At 42.8% G+C, this 25,002-nt stretch overlaps 1 protein-coding gene and 1 non-coding gene across 2 annotated transcripts in view; one reads left to right on the forward strand and one right to left on the reverse strand.

The window, feature by feature from the left end:
• Positions 1-5,065: 5,065 nt before the first annotated feature.
• Positions 5,066-5,227, reverse strand: LOC124546241. The gene has a single exon (XR_006967664.1). It is a non-coding gene; the product is annotated as a U1 spliceosomal RNA (small nuclear RNA).
• Positions 5,228-5,663: 436 nt separating this feature from the next.
• The window catches only part of LOC124544925 (UDP-glycosyltransferase UGT5-like), a 67,599-nt gene continuing 48,260 nt past the window's right edge, over positions 5,664-25,002 (forward strand). The window contains exon 1 of the mRNA XM_047123669.1: positions 5,664-5,725. The gene's annotated coding sequence lies outside the window, so the exon portion shown is untranslated. The remainder of the gene's footprint in view (positions 5,726-25,002) is intronic.

Consider the following 25,002-nt stretch of genomic DNA (forward strand, 5'->3'; position numbering starts at 1 on the left):
TAAATATTGTGTAAGCGACAAGTTCAATAAGTTAACGCTAAATCTAACAAGTCTTAGTCATACATAAAATATAAAATTATAAAATGTTTATAGTCACGTATAGCGGCCATACTTTTTTGTCTAATCACGCTTAATTCTTCCACGCTTCCAGGAAATAAAGGATACTACGACATGTCGCCATGGAGACCACACGCTGGATATAATATCGACGATCGATATTTTGGCTTCTAACGTATAGTTACTATTTTATTCATTGTACTACAATTACGTTTATGGTAGCTGATCTGTCAGGCTGGAAGATTTTTTAGATATTCTATTTTATTGTTACACTTTTTATACTACCTTATACAGGTTATATGTTTTACCTAGTCAGGCTAGTGGCTGTATTATATTAGTATTTGTACTTTTTGTGGTATTTTAAGTATGAATTTAATTTCACATCAGTTACGTTTTATTGTCAGACGCTCGTTTTGCTATGGGAAGTAATTAAAAAAATTTAAACTAATGACTGTGCTTGCCGCAATTTAATCGTCACATTGGCGACACTGGTTTAATATGCGCTCTAGCTAAAGTGCCCCCTGCTGGCATTAGTCTCTTGTAGAAATACCATACGCAATCTGAGTATTACCAGCACGTACCATGTTTAACTTGACGATAATTTACATCGGAATATTTTAATCGTATGTATGGCTCCTATACGTGGCTATAAACATTTTACAGTATTATATTTTATGTATCACTAAGATTTGTTAGATTTAGCGTTAACTTATTGAACAAGTCGCTTGCACAATATTTATCTTCGTAACAGATCTCAGGGTGGCAGTGTCCCAAAACCGGTAATAAAGCGTAAGAAATCTGTGTTATCAAGACGGACTTGTGAAAATAAAATATGTAACGTAGTTGGAAATATGTAAGTTGAACTGTATATCAGTAAGTACGAAGAACTGTACTTACTGCAGGGAAGAGATGTGTGATGTTCTATCCCACTTAGAGAGAGCTTGCAGACGCTGCAGATTTTGAGCATGTATCTGCTGCAGTCTCAGTGAGGTGGTCAAAGGTCAACGTGAACTTCCACGTGCTCTTGTAACGTGTGTCAGTCTGCAAATTTGTTTTTACGTACTTTCTAGTTCCCAGCTAGAAAAGGAGTTTTTCGGCATAATTATTTGATCACATTGCATTTCGAGTCATCTCTAGGTAACCACCTACATACAATTACCGTAAAAATTAACAGATGTTTAAACAACACAGCGCTACACGATTACTCTGTTGCTGCCTTAGAAAATATTGTTATATATTTGAACGGAGAATTCTTACCATCTATGTGGAAAAACACAGTTCACTAATTGGATTTATACTGGTTTAAGCAATAGTTTTGGTAGCCTACATACACGTATGTTTATACACTTTTGGTCCTTGTCTGTATACGATGTATACACACCACGAGAGTAATAAAAATATGCAGCTGAGGTGTTGCATAACGTGTTCGTTTCCAGTCGGTGAAAGAAACTATGTGATGGCGAGTGGATAAACGGTAAACGAAAGCAAGTGTATAAACAGAAACAAAAGGAGCAAATTCGATTCTGTAAGGCTTTGATTGCAGTATGCGGGAATTTTGGAACAAGGTGTTGTCCAGTTTATTCATCAGAAAATAAAAAACTAGCTGCAACGGATCTGACTGCGAGGGAGTCGCTAGTTGGGCGCGAAGCGGAAAAGCATTGGCTGAAGTGGAAATCGAAATGAGCGTTTGGCGTCATAGGCCAGGTGGACCCTTTCGGGGCAGGTCTGGCCGCTTTAGTGCAGATCTGTATTATTCGATGCCACATTGGGCGAAATGCGCGCCGGCTGGGGATGAAATGATGATAAAGACAACACAACACCCAGTCCCTGAGCGGAGAAAATCTCCGACCCAGCTGGGAAGTGAACCTGGGCCTGTATGGCGGCAATCTGTCACGCTGACCACTTTTTTTTCCCTTCATTAAAACAACCATATACGTACATAAGCACAAAAACAAAATAATGAAGTGATTGAACTGTTTCAACACGAATTGTATCCTACAATAGACTGAAGAACACATTTCAATATAGTGCCATTTGTAAGCTTAGTCCGCAGTTCGTGGTCGTCCGGTAGCGTTCTCGCTTCCCGCGCCCGGATTCCCGGGTTCCCGGGTTCGATTCCCGGCGGGGTCAGGGATTTTCTCTGCCTCGTGATGACTGGGTGTTGTCTGATGTCGTTAGGTTAGTTACGTTTAAGTAGTTCTAAGTTCTAGGGGACTAAGCTTACAAAATAGAATAAAAATAGTAAACTGACAATAGCCTCTTCAGTCCAGACAGAGACATAGAACCAAAACGCAAACATATATATAATTGACTGTCTTAACTAGAATGACAGTTCTGTCATTTTATTCATAACCGTCCAAACTCAAACTCATTTGGAGCATTAAAACGGATAACAAGACATGCACAGGAAACATAAATTAATGAAAACGTCATAATGAAGTTAATAACACCATTGAGAAGTCGGGAGCAGTCCTAGGAACAGGTGTAACCCCATATTCGTTGTGTATTTTGTTCGCTACATAGTCTTGCATGTGATTTGTGTCCTTACCGGTATCGAGAATTACCCTACGCCTTGTTTTTCAAGAATTATGTCTAACATGTTAGCGAACATCTTCCTGTAATTTCGGTAACGTTTCATCTTCCAACGTGCCGTTCTCATGTAAGCCTCGAAACTAATGAGATTATCTTCACTATTGTGGATGATGATATATGTCAGAAACTGTCCTAACATCCACATCACGGTGTTGTTCTTGGTAGCGGGAAAATGTTTCGCGTCCGGCCAGTGCAGGATGTCGGTGCAGTGGCTGGCTGGGCTGCTGCGGGTAATCAGGCCCAGCCTCTGCTGCACCCATCACCAGTTACTGAGATGACCGCCACAAGTGAAGCGATGGCGTAAGGTGTCGACCAGACCACAGCGGACGCATTTATCACTGTCACTTAAACCGATTCTATGCAACCTTTCATTAGTGGGTATAACATCGTTTACCACTTTATACCATGTGGACGCCACTTCAGCAGTGTGGACGGTTAAACTTACGTTGTCCCAAACTGCCTTCCAATGAACACTCGGGTATTTAAGTTCAATGGGATTCCGGACTATTGGAGATGTCCATCTTTTTATTAACAGGTGCGTCGTCGGTAAATCCTGCGTGAAATAATGTCCATCAGTATAGCTTACTTCAAGGAAAAACTGCTTGACATGTCGTAGTTTGTAATGTACACTCCTGGAAACTGAAATAAGAACACCGTGAATTCATTGTCCCAGGAAGGGGAAACTTTATTGACACATTCCTGGGGTCAGATACATCACATGATCACACTGACAGAACCACAGGCACATAGACACAGGCAACAGAGCATGCACAATGTCGGCACTAGTACAGTGTATATCCACCTTTCGCAGCAATGCAGGCTGCTATTCTCCCATGGAGACGATCGTAGAGATGCTGGATGTAGTCCTGTGGAACGGCTTGCCACGCCATTTCCACCTGGCGCCTCAGTTGGACCAGCGTTCGTGCTGGACGTGCAGACCGCGTGAGACAACGCTTCATCCAGTCCCAAACATGCTCAATGGGGGACAGATCCGGAGATCTTGCTGGCCAGGGTAGTTGACTTACACCTTCTAGAGCACGTTGGGTGGCACGGGATACATGCGGACGTGCATTGTCCTGTTGGAACAGCAAGTTCCCTTGCCGGTCTAGGAATGGTAGAACGATGGGTTCGATGACGGTTTGGATGTACCGTGCACTATTCAGTGTCCCCTCGACGATCACCAGTGGTGTACGGCCAGTGTAGGAGATTGCTCCCCACACCATGATGCCGGGTGTTGGCCCTGTGTGCCTCGGTCGTATGCAGTCCTGATTGTGGCGCTCACCTGCACGGCGCCAAACACGCATACGACCATCATTGGCACCAAGGCAGAAGCGACTCTCATCGCTGAAGACGACACGTCTCCATTCGTCCCTCCATTCACGCCTGTCGCGACACCACTGGAGGCGGGCTGCACGATGTTGGGGCGTGAGCGGAAGACGGCCTAACGGTGTGCGGGACCGTAGCCCAGCTTCATGGAGACGGTTGCGAATGGTCCTCGCCGATACCCCAGGAGCAACAGTGTCCCTAATTTGCTGGGAAGTGGCGGTGCGGTCCGCTACGGCACTGCGTAGGATCCTACGGTCTTGGCGTGCATCCGTGCGTCGCTGCGGTCCGGTCCCAGGTCGACGGGCACGTGCACCTTCCGCCGACCACTGGCGACAACATCGATGTACTGTGGAGACCTCACGCCCCACGTGTTGAGCAATTCGGCGGTACGTCCACCCGGCCTCCCGCATGCCAACTATACGGCCTCGCTCAAAGTCCGTCAACTGCACATACGGTTCACGTCCACGCTGTCGCGGCATGCCACCAGTGTTAAAGACTGCGATGAAGCTCCGTATGCCACGGCAAACTGGCTGACACTGACGGCGGCGGTGCACAAATGCTGCGCAGCTAGCGCCATTCGACGGCCAACACCGCGGTTCCTGGTGTGTCCGCTGTGCCGTGCGTGTGATCATTGCTTGTACAGCCCTCTCGCAGTGTCAGGAGCAAGTATGGTGGGTCTGACACACCGGTGTCAATGTGTTCTTTTTTCCATTTCCAGGAGTGTATTTTACCTACATCAATGGGTGGGTGCATATCGGTGGGTTGTAAGGTTCGGAAGAGCCAACTGGTTACGCTGAGAGGTTCCTTGTCCAACAAATGGGTGATTCGTTTAATATACAACGCAGTACACTTTCGGTTAATGTCAGGCATGTTGAGTCCGCCGGCCTGTCTGGAAGACGTCAGCGTGGTGTATTTCCCTTTGAACAGATGCCCTTGCCAGATAAATCTATTAGAGAGTTTCATCACGTGTTTGACCTGCATCTTGGGGACTGGAAATAGTTGGGCCATATAGTACACTTTACTGAATATATAACTGCTGGGGAGTCGTATGCGTTGGAGAATGTCAACGGACCGCCTTTGTCACTAAACACCGGGACAGCGGGAACGCAGTCCCGACTACCAAATATTATGCGCCCGAGTTACTCGCATTTGGAGTAATCGCGGGGGTCAGCTCGACCGAAGTGCAGTGGACAAGCCTCACCCCGGAAGAACCGCCTTCATGATCACGGTATCGTCTACGCCAGGTAAGCTATCGGGGCAGACGCTGGCCGAAGTACGCACACGCCGCAACTTAACGTTCCCAGCACTCGCCATACGTCCACAGTGTGGTACCCAAGGTCAATACAAACTTTTTTCTCTTTGAAATCAAACCAGTTAAAGGCGCACCTCGCATAATAAAAATTACAGCCCGTGCGCGAATAACACCTGCCTCGTTCTTTAGACTCGTTCAAAAGAGATAGGCCCAAGTGCGTGTGAAATGGACACGAGGAACCTCAGCACCACTTCTCCTAGCGGCCTCTTACGTAATGACAGGCGGTGACGTTTGTTTTGAGTCTCCGAACTGACGCACCGCAGTGCTCGCGAGTGTGTGATAAGGCGTCCTCCGGCTGTGTTAACGCGCCCTTATCGCAGTGTGGACACCGTATAAAAGTTACGCGCCTCTCGCCTTTTATCAGTGGCCCAGTGAACCGGCGCTCTAAAAATACGCGAGCAGTCACTTGCTGTACGTACACACACAGACGCTACGGAGGTGGGTTGATTGTCCTAAAAAGTATGCCTACGATTGTCCAGTTTGGTGTAATTGCGTCAGTTGTCAACTGATATGTTTTGCATGTAATTTATATATATATATATATATATATATATATATATATATATATATATATATGCAAAACATATCATTATATATATATATATATGCAAAACATATCATTATATATATATATATATATAAATTACATGCAAAACATATCATTTGACAACTGACGCAATTACACCAATTACATATATATATATATATATATATATATATATATATATATATATATATATATATATACGAGGGCGGTTCAGAAAGTAACCTCCGATTGGTCACAGTGCGGGTTGTGGGGGGAGTAGCGACGCCATCTGTGCGTTCACGCACTCAACAGGTCAGTCGGCATCAAGCCGTGGTCGAGTGAATGTCGTACCTGCGCTAGTTTAGTTTTTGTGGCAGTTTGAAATGCGTGCTGCAATAGAAAACCCCGCCAAATGTGAAATGCGTGCTGTCATAAGGTTTTTTACAGCCAAAGGATATTCTGCAGCAGCTATTCATCGTGAGCTTTGTGCCGTGTATGGACCAAGAGTTATGAGTGAAGGAGTTGTCCGTGAATGGGTACGTTTATTTACAAGTGGACGAGAAAACGTTCATGATGAAGAGAGGAGTGGTAGACCATCATTGGTGACTGACGAACTCGTTCAGACAGTTGATGCAAAAGTTCGTGAAAATCGACGTTTCTCAATGTCGGAGTTGTCTACTGGTTTTCCACAGATTTCTAAGACTTTCTTGTACGAGATAGTGACAGCAAGATTGGGTTACCGTAAGTTCTGTGCACGATGGGTGCCCAAAATTCTTACCGACCACCACAAAACTCAAAGAATGGCCTCTGCATTAGACTTTCTGTCACGTTATGAGGACGAAGGAGAACCATTGTTAAACAGAATCGTGACCGGTGACGAAACCTGAATTAAGTACGTGAACCCTGAGACAAAAGAACAATCAAAGATGTGGGCACATTCAAATTCGCCTACCAAACCAAGAAAAGCCTCGCAAGATTTTTCTGCCAGAAAACTGATGACAACGGTGTTTTGGGATGCCAAAGGGGTGTTGTTGGTTGAATTCATGGAACGTGGTACGACCATTAATCAAGACATGTACTGTGAAACAATAAAAAAGTTACGACGGGCTATACAGAACAAACGCCGTGGTATGCTGACTTCCGGTATCGTTTTTTTGCACGATAACGCCCGTCCTCACTCTGCTCGCAGAACAACGGCCCTTCTTGAGTCCTTCAAGTGGGACGTTATTAACCATCCACCTTACAGCCCAGACCTGGCGCCAAGTGATTATCACCTCTTCATGCATTTGAAGAAATGGCTCGGGTCACAGCGGTTTGATGACGACGAAGAGCTCAAAGATGCGGTCACAGGCTGGCTCCAGGCGCAAGCGGGTGATTTTTATGCAGAAGGAATTTCAAAGCTTGTGAAGAGATACGATAAGTGCCTCAATCGCTATGGAGACTAGGTAGAAAAATAATGCAAAGATGTAGTTGTAAGATGTATATATTAAAATATTTTTATTTAACTTGGTGTATTTTTTTAAATCAACCGGAGGTTACTTCCTGAACGGCCCTCGTATATATATATATATATATATATATATATATATATATATATATATCTGTGTGTGTGTGTGTGTGTGTGTGTGTGTGTGTGTGCGTGTGTGATGCAGACTTTGTGCAGTGAACAACCACGCGCAAACCTATTTCTTGAACAGTTTTGGTACTGATTATTTTTTTATATGTTTGTGTACACTGTCAGATGCTCTGTCCACGCCGAGGTGGTCATGGCTCTGAGCACTATGGGACTTAACAGCTGTGGTCATCAGTCCCCTAGAACTTAGAACTACTTAAACCTAACTAACCTAAGGACATCACACACACCCATGCCCGAGGCAGGGTTCGAACCTGCGACCGTAACAGTCGCGCGGTTTCGGACTGCGCGCCTAGAACCGCGAGACCACCGCGGCCGGCGCCGAGGTGGTCAGTTGCTGTTGCAGCGTATTTGTGGACTCAAAAGGACAAAAGGACACTTATTTCCAAAGATTTTTCGAGATAATGTGTAAGTAGGCTGTTTAGGTTTTTTTTATTGGTAACGCCACGTAGCGCTCTGTATGAAAATCACTGACTGTGCTGTGTGCTGTCTGTGGCTGGTCGGCATTGTTGCCAATATTCGCCATTGTAGTGTTGGGTTGTTGGTTGTTAACAGCGCGTAGCGTTGCGCAGTTGGAGGTGAGCCGCTAGCAGTGGTGGATGTGGGGAGAGAGATGGCGGAATTTTGAGAGCGGACGATCTGGACGTGTGTCTATCAGAAAGAGTAAATTTGTAATATTGGATATCATGGACTGATATATATATTATGACTTTTGAACACTATTAAGGTAAATACATTGTTTGTTCTCTATCAAAATCTTTCATTTGCTAACTATGCTTATCAGTAGTTAGTGCCTTGAGTAGTTTGAATCTTTTATTTAGCTGGCAGTAGTGGCGCTCGCTGTATTGCAGTAGTTCGAGTAACGAAGATTTTTGTGAGGTAAGTGATTTGTGAAACGTATAGGTTAATGTTAGTCAGGGCCATTCTTTTGTAGGGATTATTCAAAGTCAGATTGCGTTGCGCTAAAAAATATTGTGTGTCAGTTTAGTGTTGATCAGAATAGGTAAAGAGCGAAATGTCTCAGTACTTTCAGTTCTGCTTAGCTGTTTGAAAATCAAATGATGTAAGAGATTTATCAGCACAGTAATTCAATAATTTTTCTAAGGGGACGTTTCATAAATGTTATATTTCATTCCTTGAAAAGCATATGTGTATGGCATGAAATGTTTATGTACACGAGAATATGGTTCCATTTTTTGACGTGTTCTTTGCAACAGTGGTAAGAGTAAGTATTGAAGGTACTCAGTAATGTTGAAATTGGGGTGTAAGAAAATGGACTGTGTACACAGTCATAGGTGGTGACGCCAGATAAAAAGGGGCGTGTTTTAGAAGAGTATCTTTGTGTCACAGATTATCATCACTAATCCGATGTGGCTATTTATCCACCTCGCTCTGATCAAGACACATTCGGTACCTACCAAGCTTACCTTCATCATACAACATTAGTGTATGGAGTATGGCCTGTAATATGTATCACTGATGATAACTTTCACAACGGATAACTAGGGCACTGACGAAAGCTTGTAGTGGAAGGCGACGCTACAGATCTAGGGTTGGGTTCTGATAACAGAACATCCTTTAAATGACCTTATTCAGGGTACACACATACATCTCCCGTTGAGGGGTCGGCAACAGACTACGGAATGGAACAGGAACCGGAATTACTGTATAAAGCAGCAATGGAGTAATGACTCAGTTGTCTGACTCGATTCGTGATTTCCGGTCAGAAAGGTCGTAGTTCGTAAAAACTGACGGAAAGTCACCCAGTAAAACGGAAGTAGTACCTGGATTCCCCAAAGAGGTCTTATGTGCTCTCTACTGTTTCCTCATGTAAGTAAGTAGTCTGAGCACACATTAGGTTCTTTGCGTATGGTGCTCTCAATTACTGCTTAGTAAAGTCATCAGAACATCAAAACCAACTGCAAAATAATTTAGACAAAACATCTGTAGGGTGCGGAAAGTGGCAATTGGCCCTAAATACTGAAAAGTGTGAAATCGTCCACAGGAGCACTGAAAAGAATTCGTTAAAGCTCGGTTATACGATAAACAACCCGAATCTAAAGGCTCTCAATTCAACCAAATACCTAGGCATAGCGGTTATGAACAATAAAATTGGAACAATCACATAGACAATACTGTGGGGAAGGCGAACCAAAGATTGCGTTTTATTGGCAGAACACTTTGAAAACGCGACATATCCACTAATAAGATTGCCCACGCTACCCCACTTGTGCGTCCTCTGCTACAGTGCTGCTGTGCATTCTGGGATCCTTAACAGGTACGTTTGGCGGAGAACATGGAAGAAGTTGAAAGACGGGCAGCCCGCTTTGTATTGTCACGAAATAGGGATATGATACGCGAGTTGGGGTGGCAGTTATAAAACCAAAAGCGGTTTTTGGTTGCGGTAAGAGCTTTTCACGGCGTTTCAGTTTCCGATTGAATGGGACCCACGTGCCTAGGGAGAAGTGGTCATTGTAACGAAATAAGAGAAATCAGATCTCGCACGGAAAGATTTAAGTGTTCGTTTTTCTCGCGCACTGTTCGAAAGTGGAATGGTAGAGAAATAGTGTGGATGTGGTTAGACGACCCTGCGCCAGGCAGTTGAGTATGAACTGAAAACTAGTCATGTAAATGTGAGTAGTAGGAGGTAAGGGAGAAATGACAGAGGTAACACGTTCGTCCTATCATTCAAACACAAAGTGAGGAAAAAGACGGCGTTAATTTCTGACAAACCCTGTAGGCCCTACAACGAATCTATTCAGAAACCAAGGAGGGAAGGTATGGGCTAGTAATATGTGTCACCACAAACTGTTACAAATTTCAAATTGGACAATGGAGATAAATTCCATACTCATGTAGGTATTCATACCGAATGAAGGTTCACGAACTGAAAGAGGAATAACAGCGTAATGCAATAGCTAACGAAAAAAAAAAATGCTTGGTCATGTCTTAACAAAGACAATTCGTCCATCTCCACAAGTATCTTAGCATTCGAAAAAAAAAAAATTATTAAATAAAGGGCCATGATGCGACGCAGAACGATCGCGGAGGTCGCATTCAATTTAATACTCGATTGTTTGAGGAGAAGTTCAGTCCCACACAAGCAACAGGGAATAATGGTCTGAAATCTCATTAAACAATGTTAATTATGATGGAATAAATGTAGCACATCTTGCGAGAAATCAACACATCGTGCCAACTTACTATCTGCATTCACAAAACGGCAAAGAGAACAAAAAAGGACGCAAGTAACTCTCCCTAATATAGACAGCTGAAAGAGATATATGAAACACCTTTAAGAATTAATAACCCACATTGCAATACCGAAATCCAGAAATCAACTAAAAAGCTCAAGAGTGCATGACCTACCGAAAAGTAAGTCTGCTCCATGCTCAGTCACCGTTTGGACGGTAACGGGGGAGGGCATTTGAAGTGTCGTTGGAGAGGTTAGACCAATTCCACTCCTTGAATGCGCCAGAACTAGGGATGTAAAACTACCATAGGTTATCTTGGAGCCTAGACTAGAGTAGTTTTCCTACTGGCTTTGGTCAGTTAAGGTCGTCCACGCATTACCTGTAGATTTGGTGTGTTGCATACCTGTCAGGCATTCGCTCATAACGGTCACTTTCTTCACGTATGCGATTGGTGTCTTACTAGACTCCCCTAAAAACCGAAAGTGATGAACCATCGAGAAACTGACTGAGGATGTATAAAGGGCTGGCTAACCTATGGAACATTTTTGTTCTATCTATAGCTATCCTCCTGTCTGTTACTTAAAAGCAGACAAAATTTATAGCAAAATTGAAACTCAATATTTAATTCAGGTTTTATTCGAAAATTGTTGATTTGTAACGTGAAAGAGAGGGATGTTGTAGAAAAAAAATAAAGAAAACGCTATTTTCTCAAGAAAAAGGTGAAATACAAGAATCGCAAAACGCTGCTATATCACACATGAATAATTCATTGAACTTATATAAAACGTGTTTTTGTTATTGATAAACAACTTTCGCATTTATGAATAACAGGAAACTCTTTCCTTTGATCATGAAAAACGTTCTGTTGAGTGCAAAAGACTATAAAACTGTCCTTGCATCAAAAGTAATTGCCTTGGTTCCATAAAAGTGCAGAAGCTACGTGATCAAATAATTATAATTACTTAGAAAATGCAATTCGTATTCTGTAAGGATATGAAATGCACAATGGACCAACATTGAATGTTGTGTGGTTCTAATTACGTGCAAAAGAAACAACAACAAAAAAAAAAAGTCGTCGGCTCCCACTTTCCTTCTTACACATTCATTTACGTTTCTTTTCCTACCAACGCTACAAATACGGCCGATAATTCTACCATTTACTACATAGTTCATCTAGTGTACCAGACCAACCTCTCAGCTATGTCCCTTCATTGGCTGAGTTGGCGGGTTTCGTACACTTTAGTGCAGACCTAGCTTGCACTTGGTAATTCTGAAATAAAACCACTCATTCTGTACAATCAGTCATTCATAATACTAATCAGCAGAAAGGTGTGAAAAGACCCTATGAGAACACAAACAACTCTTTATAACAGCTTGTCTTTCCTCCAGAGACTTGGTGTCGTCTTAGCTAAGTAGCAGGTGGAGTTAAATCTCTCGTGTGTCCATACTTGAAACCCTCATTTTTGTGAAACGGCTCTGATTGGCCCGTTTCAATGTGACCAATAGCTCTAGTACAAAATCTTCAACCGGATAAATCGGTCTGAGCTCGTACGAATACGAGCAAAAGTTCAAGGTCCTCACTCATGGCCGGCCGCTGTGACCGAGCGGTTCTAGGCACTTCAGTCGGGAACCGCGCTGCTGCTACGGTCGCAGGTTCGAATCCTGCCTCGGGCATGGATGTGTGTGATGTCCTATGGTTAGTTAGGTTTAAGTAGTTCTAAGTTCTAGGGGACTGATGACCTCAGATGTTAAGTCCCATGGTGCTCAGAGCCATTAGTACCATTTGAGCTCCCATTGTACTGCGTGCCAACTTCCCCGCCACGTTCACCCGCGTTTGTATCACCTTCCTCGCTGTGTTCTAAAGTGACATCGGCGTACTTTAGCTTACCGTTGTACTTGACTATGCCACGAGAGCCAAACCGTAGGCGGACCTTTGCTGATGCTAGGCGATTGGAGAGGTGGAAAATACATACTTCTGTTTTATAGAAACTGGGTCTAAGTCCCTATATCTTAAAATATTCGTAAAGTTTAGTGAGGCTGTTTGTTAGGTGTTATTCACACTCAGAAAGTTCTAAGTCTAGGGGACTGAGGACCTCAGATGTTAAGTCTCATAGTGCTTAGAGCCATTTGAACCATTTGAACCTCACTCATGGGATCAAAGCTCTGGCCCATTAGCTTTATCTGGAGTTAACACAGTCTGTAATGAGTGTATTCATATGTTACGCTATGGAACCAAAGACCAAACTGTCCAAATTTGGGATATTTTCTACCACGCCGGTTGCACATTTCACCGTTGGTGCTGAGAATGCAACTGACACCTGAGCATTAGTATGTGTACGAAGTGTGGTCAAAAAGGAACGGGAATTTTTTACTGTCAGGGGCATTGTACATTCGATTTTCAAATTTTTGTAAGCTTGTTCATACACATTTTCTTGACATATGTTTGCATTTCAGCTGTTTTGAATATTGCGTTTATTGTTGACAATCGAAAAGGTTATGCTTGTTTTCGAGCGCTCGGCGTATTTTTACTTTCGAAAAATGTGGATCAAAGAATTTGCATTAAATTTTGCGTGGAAAACGGAATAAACTGCAGCGCTACATTCGACAGGTTGACTTTAGCTTTTGGCTGCTTACTACGAATAACACAATAGTTTATGAATGATGCAAATGATGAGGGTCGAGAAGGCGTTGAAGACGACGACTGACCTGGACGCCCTAGCACGTCAATTACTGATGACAGTGTGGAGGATGCAAACAAGAAGGTTCTGGAAAACTGCCGAAAAAATGGTTCAAATGGATCTGAGCACTGTGGGACTTAACATCTGAGGTCATGTGTCCCCTAGAACTTAGAACTACTTAAACCTAGCTAACCTAAGGGCATCGCACACATTCATCCCCGAAGCAGGATTCGAACCAGCGACCGTAGCAGGAGCACGGTTCCGGACTGAAGTGCCTAGAACCGCTCGGCCACAGCGGCCGGCGAAAACCGCCGAATCACCATCATAGGGCATAATGATGTCATAGCATTTGGCTCATATCAAGCAACTTTTTTGGTTTGTAAGCCGCTTCTGCTGTATTTAGTCCATTATCGGATGACAACCGGTTTCGTGGCTCTAAAAGCGACGTGTTCATGTGAACATCTGTATAACAGTAAATCGAGAAGGAATAACAGCCTCAGATATACACTGGTATGGTAAATTATTTTAAAATTTTTTAAAAATTTTGCAAGGTATTAAAAACCTTTACATGAGAATATTAAAATGTTAGTAGTCACATAACTGAATAGCTCGGATCTTTGCACCCACCATTCGTTGTCCAGTAGAACAAAACACCGCTAAAAGGCGGTATTGCATAAAACAGCCAGATTCCAATACAGTAGATGGGTCCTAAACAAATCATACCATACAGCCGGCCGGAGTGGCCGAGCGGTTCTAGGCGCGGGACTGCTACAGTCGCAGGTTCGAATCCTGCCTCGGGCATGGATGTGTGTGATGTCCTTAGGTTAGTTAGGTTTAAGTAGTTCTAAGTTCTAGGGGACTGATGACCTCAGAAGTTAAGTCCCATGGTGCTCAGAGAGCATTTGAACCATACCATACTGACCCATTGGTAGGAGACAATAAATGAAAAAGTATTAAGACCTAATTTTGGGCCAGAATGAAAAACCAAGAAGTGGATGCCACAAAATGGAGGGATATTCTACCTGGGGCAAACCCGTCAAGTAGAAGGCTATTGACGGAAAAGCAAAACCTGAAAACCGCACTTAACGCTTTTTCGGTCTGTACGCAATCGCGAACATGGGACGCAGCCGCTTGCGTTGGCCATACTGAAGGCATGGAAGTAAACAGCTTACCCGTAGACGGCTCGAGCATGTGCTGATGTTGCGCGGGCTCCACCGAGTGATTGGTGGTCTTTTGTGGGATACGCGAATGATAACGAGGAATATTGGGTAAAAAAGTACAAAAACTTTTTTTTAAAAGCAATCTGTAGAATATGATAGCGACAGTTGACATAAAGCCCATAAGTTATGCTAAAGCTTGTGGAACATCATATGCACATGTTACGGTAACTCAACAGATCTGAAGCCAGTGTCCACTGAATAAACCTTAAAACTTAAAAAACTTCAAGAACTTTAAAATTCTGGAAACTACTGTTTCGTAAAAATGTTTTCAGTTTATTTACAGTCAAAAGGATCCAATATTGTAGTGAATTCTGTTACTTATTAAGAGGAGAAAAAACTACAAAATGTATAAACAATTTAAAACATAGTTGAAAGGAAATGTGGATAACCTAGGTAATAACGAGGATGCATAGGACGTGGGGAGGGGGAAGGGGGCGGGAGAAAAATCGTTCGTGGGATCAAACAAGTAGCAGCAAAATCTGTTCCAAAATTGTTGAATTTCCACCAAAAACGTCGTCGTGGCGACGTCGCTCAGGAACTGCTGAATCAAGTCTACAACAATCCAAAACTTCTAAAGATGGTTTGGACAGGTGACAAAACGTGGGTATACGGGTATGGCGTTGAAACCAAGGCCCAGTGGTCCCAGTAGAAACTACCTGAAGAGCCAAGGCCGAAAAAAATTGCAGAAATTCTCTCACATGTGAAGATTCTCCTCAGTTTTTTCTTTGATCACATTGGGATAGTGCATCACGAGTCCCTGCCTTATGGTCGCACGGTCAATAACGAACGCTATCTGGTAGTTATGCGCCTTTTTCGTGCAGCAATCCGCAGAAAACGACCAGAATTGTGGCAAAACCACGCGTGCAAATTGCATTCACGATAATTCTTTCGTCCACATCTCAATGCTTCTGTGTATTTTTTTTTTCGGCTAAAAACAGAACGTTTATGTTGCCTCGGCCACCGTATTTCCCGGACATCACCCCTGCGATCTCTTTCTACTCCCAATTCTGACGAGAACCATGAAATGACGTTTTGCAATCATGAAATAAAACCCTGATCCAGGGCCCTAGTAGCTGTATCAGACTTTGGAACAGGGCAGGCCGCCATAAATTATCAGAACCCCAGCTGTATCAACTCTTATGCCTGTAACAAACTTGTCGTATGAGATATTCTCAGTACTCACCGCGTGATCTATCGCAGTCTCGGTGGATTTCCCTTTCCTGCAACCGTACCGCAAGGGGCTCATATCTACGACCTATTTGTGGAAGACGGAAGCTTTTCCTGTACCTCTGGCTAGAGCCTTCGCCAAACAAATCACCCTGTAACACTTCGGTTCTCTTTAGTCTTTGTCTTCCACTTTTTTCAATACAAGGATATTCAATACTTCCCAGATTCGGAGCATCCGACTCCGCAAAAGGCGTTCATTTAACAATGCTGTTGTATATGCTACAAATTGGTCCAGTAGCTGGTGCGGCACTTATGCCTTAATTCCATCTTATTCTTCTATAATTTCATTACTGCCAGCCTCGTTTCCTCCTGGGTAAGCGGAATCATAGCCTCATTTTTTAGATGGTTCTCTGCTACCTCAGAGCGAAGTTGGCGATGGTGTTCTTTGTCTGCCATCGCCGTATCGTTCGGCAACAGAGGTCTGAGATGCTCATCCACAGCCAGACCCAAGTTCTCCACTGTTCCCTACACACGCACGTACGCGACTGCTCTGCAGTTCACAATTAAGTTCCAGACAGAGTGTCCATCCAACCACCTCCAGGCTATTTCTGTGTTGTTCCATTCTCGGACTGCGCGCGGGGAAAACGAACACTTAAATCTTCCTGTGCGAGCTCTTATTTCTCTTATTTTATTATGGTGATAGTTTGATCCCATGTACGTGGACGGCTACAAAATATTCTCGCGGTCAAAGAAGAAAATTGGTGATTGTAATTTCTTGAGAGCATCGTGCCGCAGCGAAACATGCCTTTGTTTTAATGTTTGGCACGTCACTTCGCATTCATATCCGCGGCATTTTCTCCTCTGTTTCTTGATAATACAACAAAAGCTGGCCTTCTTTCACCTTTTTCCGATGCCCACCATCAATCCTATCTGGTAAGGATCCCATACCTCACAGCAGTTCTTCAGGCGAGGGTGGACAAGCGTAGTGTAAGCAGTCTCTTTAGTCGAGCTTTTACATTTTCTAACTTTGTTGTTGTGGTCGTCAGTCCTGAGACTGGTTTGATGCAGCTCTCCATGCTACTCTATCCTGTGCAAGCTTCTTCATCTCCCAGTACCTACTGCAACCTACATCCTTCTGAATCTGCTTAGTGTATTCATCTCTTGGTCTCCCTCTACGATTTTTACCCTCCACGTTGCCCTCCAATACTAAATTGGTCATCCCTTGATGCCTCTAACTATTCTGCCAATAAATCGTAGTCTTTCGTATGCTTTCCCCAAAACATTACCTATGTAATGGTTCCAGTATAAGTTATTCGTAATCGTAATCCCAAAGTACTTAGTTGAATTCATAACCTTTACGTTTATGTGATTTATCGTGTAACCGAAATTTAGCGGATTCCTTTTAGTACTCATGTTGGTGACTTCACACTTTTCATTATTTAGAGCTAACTGCCACTTTTTTCACCACACAGATATCCTGCCTAAATCTTTTGCAATTGATTTTGATCGTCTGCTGACTTTACATGACGGTAAATGACAGCATCATCTGTGAAAAACCTAAGACAACTGCTCAGATTGTCCACTAAATCGTTTATATAGATTAGGAACAGCAGAGGTCCTATAATTCTACCTTGGTGAATACCAGATATTACATCGGTTTTAATTGATGACTTAACGTCAATTACTACGAACTGTGTCCTCTGTGACAGGAAATCACGAATCCAGTCGCACGACTTAGAAGATAATCCGTAGCCGCGGAGTTTGGTTAGAAACAGGTTGTGGTGATCAATTTGACGTCCCTATCGATAGTTCTCATTTCTTTTTGTGAACAAAGAGCTAGTTTCACGAGAAAGATATTTTATAAATGTGTATTGGCCATTTGTCAATAAATCGTTCTCTTCGAGGCAATTCATAATTTTCGAACACAGCGTATATTCCTAAATGGCCGTTAGTGATATGGTAAGTTATTATTTTCTGTTTCTTTTGTGTGGCGCTCTTTAGTGGTATTTGTTGTTCTGGTCTTCAGTCCTGAGACTGGTTTGATACAGCTCTCCATGCTACCCTATCCTGTGCAAGCTTCTTCATCTCCCAGTACTTACTGAAACCTACGTCTTTCTGAATCTGTTTAGTGTATTCATCTCTTGGTCTCCCTCTACGATTTTTACCGTCCATGTTGCCCTCCAATACTAAATTGGTCATCCCTTGATGCATCAGAATTTGTCCTACCAATCGATCCCTTCTTCTAGTCAAGTTGCGCCTCAAATTTCTCTTCTCCACAATTCTATTCAATTTAATCTTCAGCATTCTTCTGTAGCACCACATTTCGAAAGCTTCTATGCTCTTCTTGTCTAAACTGTTTATCGTCCATGTTTCACTTCCATACATTGCTACACTCCATACAAATACTTTCAGAAACGACTTCCTGACACTTAAATCTATGCTCGATGTTAACAAATTTCTCTTCTTCAGAAACACATTCCTTGCCATTGCCAGTCTACATTTTATATCCTCTCTACTTCCACCATAATCAGTTATTTTGTTCCCCAAATGGCAAAACTCCTTTACTACTTTAAGCATCTCATTTCCTAATCTAATTCTCGCAGCATCACCCGCTTTAATTCGACTACATTCCATTATCCTCGTTTTGCTTTCGTTGATGTTCATATTATATCCTCCTTTCAAAACACTGTCCATTTCGTTCAACTGCTCTTCCAGGTCCTTTGTTGTCCTTGACAGAATTATAATGTCATCGGCGAACCTCAAAGTTTTTATTTCTTCTCCATGGGTTTTAATACCTACTCCGAATTTTTCTTTTGTTTCCCTTACTGCTTGCTCAATATACAGACTGATAACGTCGGGGATAGGCTACAACCCTGTCTCACTCCCTTCCCAACCACTGCTTCCCTTTCGTGTCCCTCGACACTTATAACTGCCATCTGCTTTCTGTACAAATTGTAAATAGCCTTTCGCTCCCTGTATTTTACCCCTGCCACCTTCAGAATTTGAAAGAGAGTATTCCAATCAACATTGTCAAAAGCTTTCTCTAAGTCTACAAATGCTAGATACGTAGGTTTGCATTTCCTTAATCTTTCTTCTAAGATAAGTCGTAGGGTCAGTATTGCCTCACGTGTTCCAATATTTCTACGAAATCCAAACTGATCTTCCCCCAGGTCGGCTTCTACCAGTTTTTCCGTTCGTCTGTGAAGAGCTTGTGTTAGTATTTTTCAGCGGTGGCTTATTAAACTGATAGTTCGGTAATGTTCACATCTGTCAACACCTGTTTTCTCTGGGATTGGAATTATTATATCCTTCTTGAAGTCTGAGGGTATTTCGCCTGTCTCATACTTCTTGCCCATCAGATGGTAGAGTTTTGTCAGGACTGGCTCTCCCAAGGCTGTCAGGAGTTCTAATGGAATGTTGTCTACTCCCGGGGCCTTGTTTCAGTTCTCTGTCAAACTCTTCACGCAGTATCATATCTCCCATTTCATCTTACTCTATGTCCTCTTCCATTTCCATAATATTGTTCTCACGTACAACTCCCTTGTATAGACCCTCTATATACTCCTTCCACCTTTTTGCTTTCCTTACTTTGCTTCGAACTTGTTCCATCTGAGCTCTTGATATGCATACATGTGAGTCTCTTTTCTCCAAAGGTCTCTTTAATTTTCCTGTAGGCAGTATCTATCTTACCCCTAGTGCCCCTAGTGAGATAAGCCTCTACATCCTTACATTTGTCCTCTAGCCATCCCTGCGTAGCCATTTTGCACTTCCTGTCGATCTCATTTTTGAGACGTTTGTATTCCTTTTTGCCTGCTTCATTTACTGCATTTTTATAGTTTCTCCTTTCATCAGTTAAATTCAATATATCTTCTGTTACCCAAGGATTTCTACTAGCTCTCGTCTTTTTACCTACTTGATCCTCTGCTGCCCTCACTATTTCATCTATCAAAGCTACCCATTCTTCTTCTACTGTATTTCTTTCCCCCATTCTTGTCAATTTTCCTTATGTTCTCCCTGAAGCTCTCTACAACCTCTGGTTCTTTCAGTTTATCCAGGTCCCATCTCCTCAATTTCCCACCTTTTTGCAGTTTCTTCAGTTTTAATCTACAGTTTAGTGCTAATTGAAAAATAAATTTTGACATGAGGAAATTAACTGGAGTGTCGTTATTTAAAAGAAGCAGCCAAGTAAAGAAAAAGTTTAAATTATTACGCGGCACAGATAAATTTATCACTAAGAGAGAGAAAATAGTAATTCAAGATTTTGTCTAAGCTGCTTTGATACTGTGGATTGGACCGACCGCGCACATCATTTGTTGGCCGTATGGCGATGATTAACATTACGCGTTATGAGCAGACGCGCCGCCTGGAAACTGCGTTCAGAGATCGACTTAACAGATCTGAGGGACGCACGAGTGAGTGGCTGGCACAAATTCAACATCAATGATATTCGGCAGTGGTCAGCAAACGATATGTCGGTAGTCTTTCAGTTCTCCTAGCTGTATCATAGAAATGTTGGCAGGCAAACTTAATGTTATTGAAGTAAACAGCGGTAAACAATAACAATTATTCATATAATGACGATACTTTTACATGGTTAAATACTTTATTGACCTTGAAAATATCTTTCAAGCACAACTGCCTGTTGCAAAACCATTCGAGAGAGCGATCATTAAGAGAGATATCGAGAGAAAGCGAACCAGAAGCCGCTCGTGTTTACATACAAGGAGACAACTGAAAGGGACTTTACCGTCATTTTTCCTCGGTCTCTGCCTGTTCTGGAAGCCTGTCGTGTGGAAAAATGTTCGGGAGACTTCGCTGCTTTCCGGACCGGCTGATCGCATAAAATTTGATTGTTGGCGCCGCTTGTGCTGCGTCTGATGTAGTATTTGACAATTAAAAAGCACAGTTGCTAATTTTAACATGTGTATGCTCTCTCACATTTAAGAATTACTAACAGTTTTACGTTATAAGACAATTTAAAGAAAATACACGGAATTAACACAAAAGTGCAGCGTTTCTTAAGTAGGTTTACATAAATTATTTTAGTTTTGGGGTTTAACTTTATTTAGACATAAAATGAAACGTTTCAATGGGTATGTAATTCTGCGGAGTATTCCTGTTTCCATGCTTGTGTATTGCCATGACACGTGCAACTTTCGAGTCTTTAGATACGGATCTTCCGTCAAGCGAGCGGTCGTATGTGATTGGCAAGTATGCAGCTCTTGTACCAGCGTACTCTGAAAGAAACCTGACTTAATACACAGTCTGGACCGGAGGCTTTGTCTTTATCGTGTTGTGGTATTAGAACATTGTCGAGAAGAATAGGAGGCAGTTGTCCTTGGGATTCAGAACTAATTAATTTCTGGCGGTGTACTACGGTTATTGAGACTTTTTCGCTTTTAGTTTAAGTTTCTGGTTTTGCACCTACCTTACCACCGAGGACAAATCATCACAGCTCGCAGCACTGATGTCTCCAGGGCACTTAGACGTGTCACAGTGACGCTCCAGGTGCAGATGTAGATGGTTCAAATGGCTCTGAGCACTATGGGACTTAACATCTGAGGTCATCAGTCGCCCAGAACTTAGAACTACTTAAACCTAACTAACCTAAGGACATCACACACATCCATGCCCGAGGCAGGATTCGGTCGCGCGGCTCCAGACTGAAGCACCTAGAACCGCTCGGCCACAGCGGCCGGGGCAGATGTAGAAGTAATGGTGATGTCACAGCTTTTATGGTCGCAATCTAAGTACGAGGGTCAATCCGAAACAAGTGTCTCCCATTTTCTTTCACGGATGCCGTAACACCAAGAGGAAGCTCACTCGCACAGTTAAACAGAGCAATATTTCAGCTGTATACTGCCATGTTTCCACATCGCCACCACGATTAGTCACGCACATTTGTCTAGGAAGAGCGGCAGCCCGCCTACTGCGGCCGTCAACACCTGACCAGCAGCTGGGACCAGCCAGTCGCACAGCTTTGACGATGGCCACCGCAAGTTCACCCGCGTTGTTGGGAAAATTTTTTACGACGTCCAGCGTCAATGTCTGGAAATTTGACTGTGAATCTTTATTGGGTGGGTCCAGCTACAGAACGACCCTGAAGACAAAGTGTGGCTGTGCTGCGTTAGGAGTGACGCGTCGACCGCTGTGCCCTCACGCTAATAAAGCATCAGATGTCTAAAACAGGTTCTATCAAGCAATCACCGTAATGGACATAAAGCTTGGCGTATATTCCAAAATCAGTGAATATCTAAGCTAAAGAACATAAATGATAACGTGTTGGCAACAAATAAATACACCGACGAAAAAAAATCCCAACACCGAGAAGGAGTTGTGCAACATAAAGGACAGATGTTGGGCACGTTATATATCTGGAACACGATGTCTGTTAAAACATCGAGGCAGTCGCACACGACTGGCGCTAGGAACACCACTCGTATGCGAGTGGCATTAATATTTTACGAAAAGTGGATTTTCGAAGTAACGAACGATGTTGAGAATCACAATATTCTACCTAACATAATCCGAGCAAGTTTTGATACAGTATTTGAACACTGAAGTTTTACAAAGGTATACGGTGCACTCTCTTTGCTGGCGGGTCGCAGCATATCTCAGACGATCTGTTGGACTAACCTTGGCCATGCAACTGGGGAAAAGTCAGCACTTTATTTCGCTTGTCTGACTAGAGCTGGCTCGCTTCCCCACTGACAGAGTTTACATCCGAGTTTTTGCCACTAATGTTGTACTGGAGGGAAGGAAGAAGGGAAGGAAGTTTGGTTTTAACGTCCCACCGACATCGAGGTCATTACAGATGGAGCACGAGCTCAGATTGTGGGGAAGGAAATTGACCGTGCCCTTTTAAAAAGAACCATGCCGGCATTTGCCTGGAGCGATTTAGAGAAATCGCGAAAAACCTAAATCTGGATCGCCGGACACAGGTCTGAACCATCGTCCTCCCGAACGCCAGTCCAGTTTAAATATATATTTTTTTGTGGTATTCAAAAAATTTAAAAACCTCTCTCACACCGGCCTGATTTAGCTTCACTGATCAGGATAGTAAAAACATGCGTATGTTAAGGGAATTTTCATTCACAAAGCAGGCTTATCACATTCACACAGTTCAATACTGTTCTATCCTGATTAAATTGAGCTTAACTTAAATTCCATAAGGCAGTGAAGCAAATTCGAAGTCTCGGTGCGACGAAAATTGTCAGTCGATCTCCTGAAAACATTTGTAATAATTATTAACTTTCGGTGATCACATGGGGACGACCGGAGATCTGCTGGTAAGACCGTGTTAGCCTATTTATTTGAAGTAACTGGATATCTTGAGCATACAAAACGGCAGGTTCGTCCAGTGTAAATCAGACGTTCCCCACTGATCCCGTGCAACACAGCGTAGTAAGCAGACATTGTCAATAATAATCAGGTAAATAATGCGCGAACACACTTACTTTAGTTTAGTTCATGTATTAAATTCCTTCTCATACAGAATCTCATCAAGATGGCGACTAGCTCAACAATACATACATATACATCCTCCTTCTTTCACGGCTAATCGGCAAGCATTGCCTCATTCTTTTCATAAGAGAAAACAGATAGCAGAGAAGATATTCCATGGAGTAAATGGACGCTCCAAGGAATAATAGGCCTTGAACCTACTTTGCATTGATAATCATCGTATATTAAAGTTTAGGAATCGGTAAGGTAAGAAGAGATATTTCGAGATATGTACTGAGTTGTATAATTTATAAAATTTATGAAAATATCGCGGAGAGACCGCTGCAAGACACATTACACAGTGTGCGAAACACTGCGCCCCCTCGCTCAGTCATGTTACATTGGGTACAGAACTTGTTATATTGCTGGCCACAGGAGTACCTCGACACCATGTAGGCAGTTCCTAGAGACACACTCTATGTGTGGACGAGCGTTGTCCTGTTGAAAAATGCCAGCAATATAATGTCACATGAAGGGTTATGCATGACGTCCACAACATAGCACTGCTCATAGTTCCTACAGGAACCCTCCAGACATGAGTTGGAATCACACCCAACGACTCCCCACACCACAACGCCAACTCTGTCAGCCGTGTGTCTGTCCAAAAAACTGGAAGGGTCGCAGCTGTCCTCATGTCGTCATCGTACTCGGCATTGACGGCCATCCTAGGTAGCGGCGTACGCTTGGGTCGGTAGAACTGGCTGCTGCCAGCCTCTGACCAGTGGTGTGGCGCGAGACAGAATGTTGCAGGAGTCCATTACTTGTTCTCAGATGGCAGGCTCTGGTGTCACGGGGTTATGATGTGCTTAGCGGACAATGCGGCGATGCGATTGCTCAAACTGGGGAACAATCAAGAGTGAGGTGCCGCAAGGTTCGGTCTTGGGTCCTCTGCTGTTCTTAATATATATTAATGACTTGCCATGCTATATTCACGAAGATGCAAAGCTGGTACTTTTTGCCGATGATACAAGTATAGCTATCACACTCGACAGACAACAATTAACTGGTGAAATTGTAAACGATGTTTTTCAGAAAATCATCAAGTGGTTCTCTGCAAATGGGCTCTCATTAAACTTTGACAAAACACAGTATATACAGTTCCACACAGTAAATGGAACGACCCCATTGATAAATATAGACTTCGATCAGAAATCGGTAGCTAAGGTAGGATATTCAAAATTTCTAGGTATATGCATTGATGACGGGTTGGACTGGAAAAAACACACTGAGTATCTGCTGAAACGTTTGACTTATGCTATTAGGGTCATTGCAAATTTTGGCGATATACATCTCAGTAAATTTGCTTACCACGCCTATTTTCATTCTCTGCTTTCTTATGGCATCATATTCTGGGGTAACTCATCATTGAGTAAAAGAGTGTTCATTGCACAAAAGCGTGTAATCAGAATAATTGCTGGAGCTCATCCAAGATCATCCTGCAGACACTTATTTAAAGAGCTAGAAATCTTCACTGTAGCCTCACAACATATACATATTCACTTTTGAAATTTGTTATTAATAATCCGAACGAATTCGAAACTAATAGCAGTGTACATGGCTACAACACTAGGAGAAAGGATGATCTTCGCTACTCAAGGTTAAATCTAACTTTGGCTCAGAAGGGGGTAAATTATGCTGCCACAAAAGTCTTTGGTCACTTACCTAATAGCATCAAAAGTCTGACAGATAGCCATATAGCATTAAAATGAAAATTAAAAGTATTTCTTAATGGCAACTCCTTCTACTCATTAGATGAATTGTTGGATATAGTAAGTGGGTAATTCCCCAAACACA

The sequence above is a fragment of the Schistocerca americana genome, chromosome 8, assembly GCF_021461395.2.
Source record: "Schistocerca americana isolate TAMUIC-IGC-003095 chromosome 8, iqSchAmer2.1, whole genome shotgun sequence".
In the NCBI taxonomy this organism is placed as follows: Eukaryota; Metazoa; Arthropoda; class Insecta; order Orthoptera; family Acrididae; genus Schistocerca; species Schistocerca americana.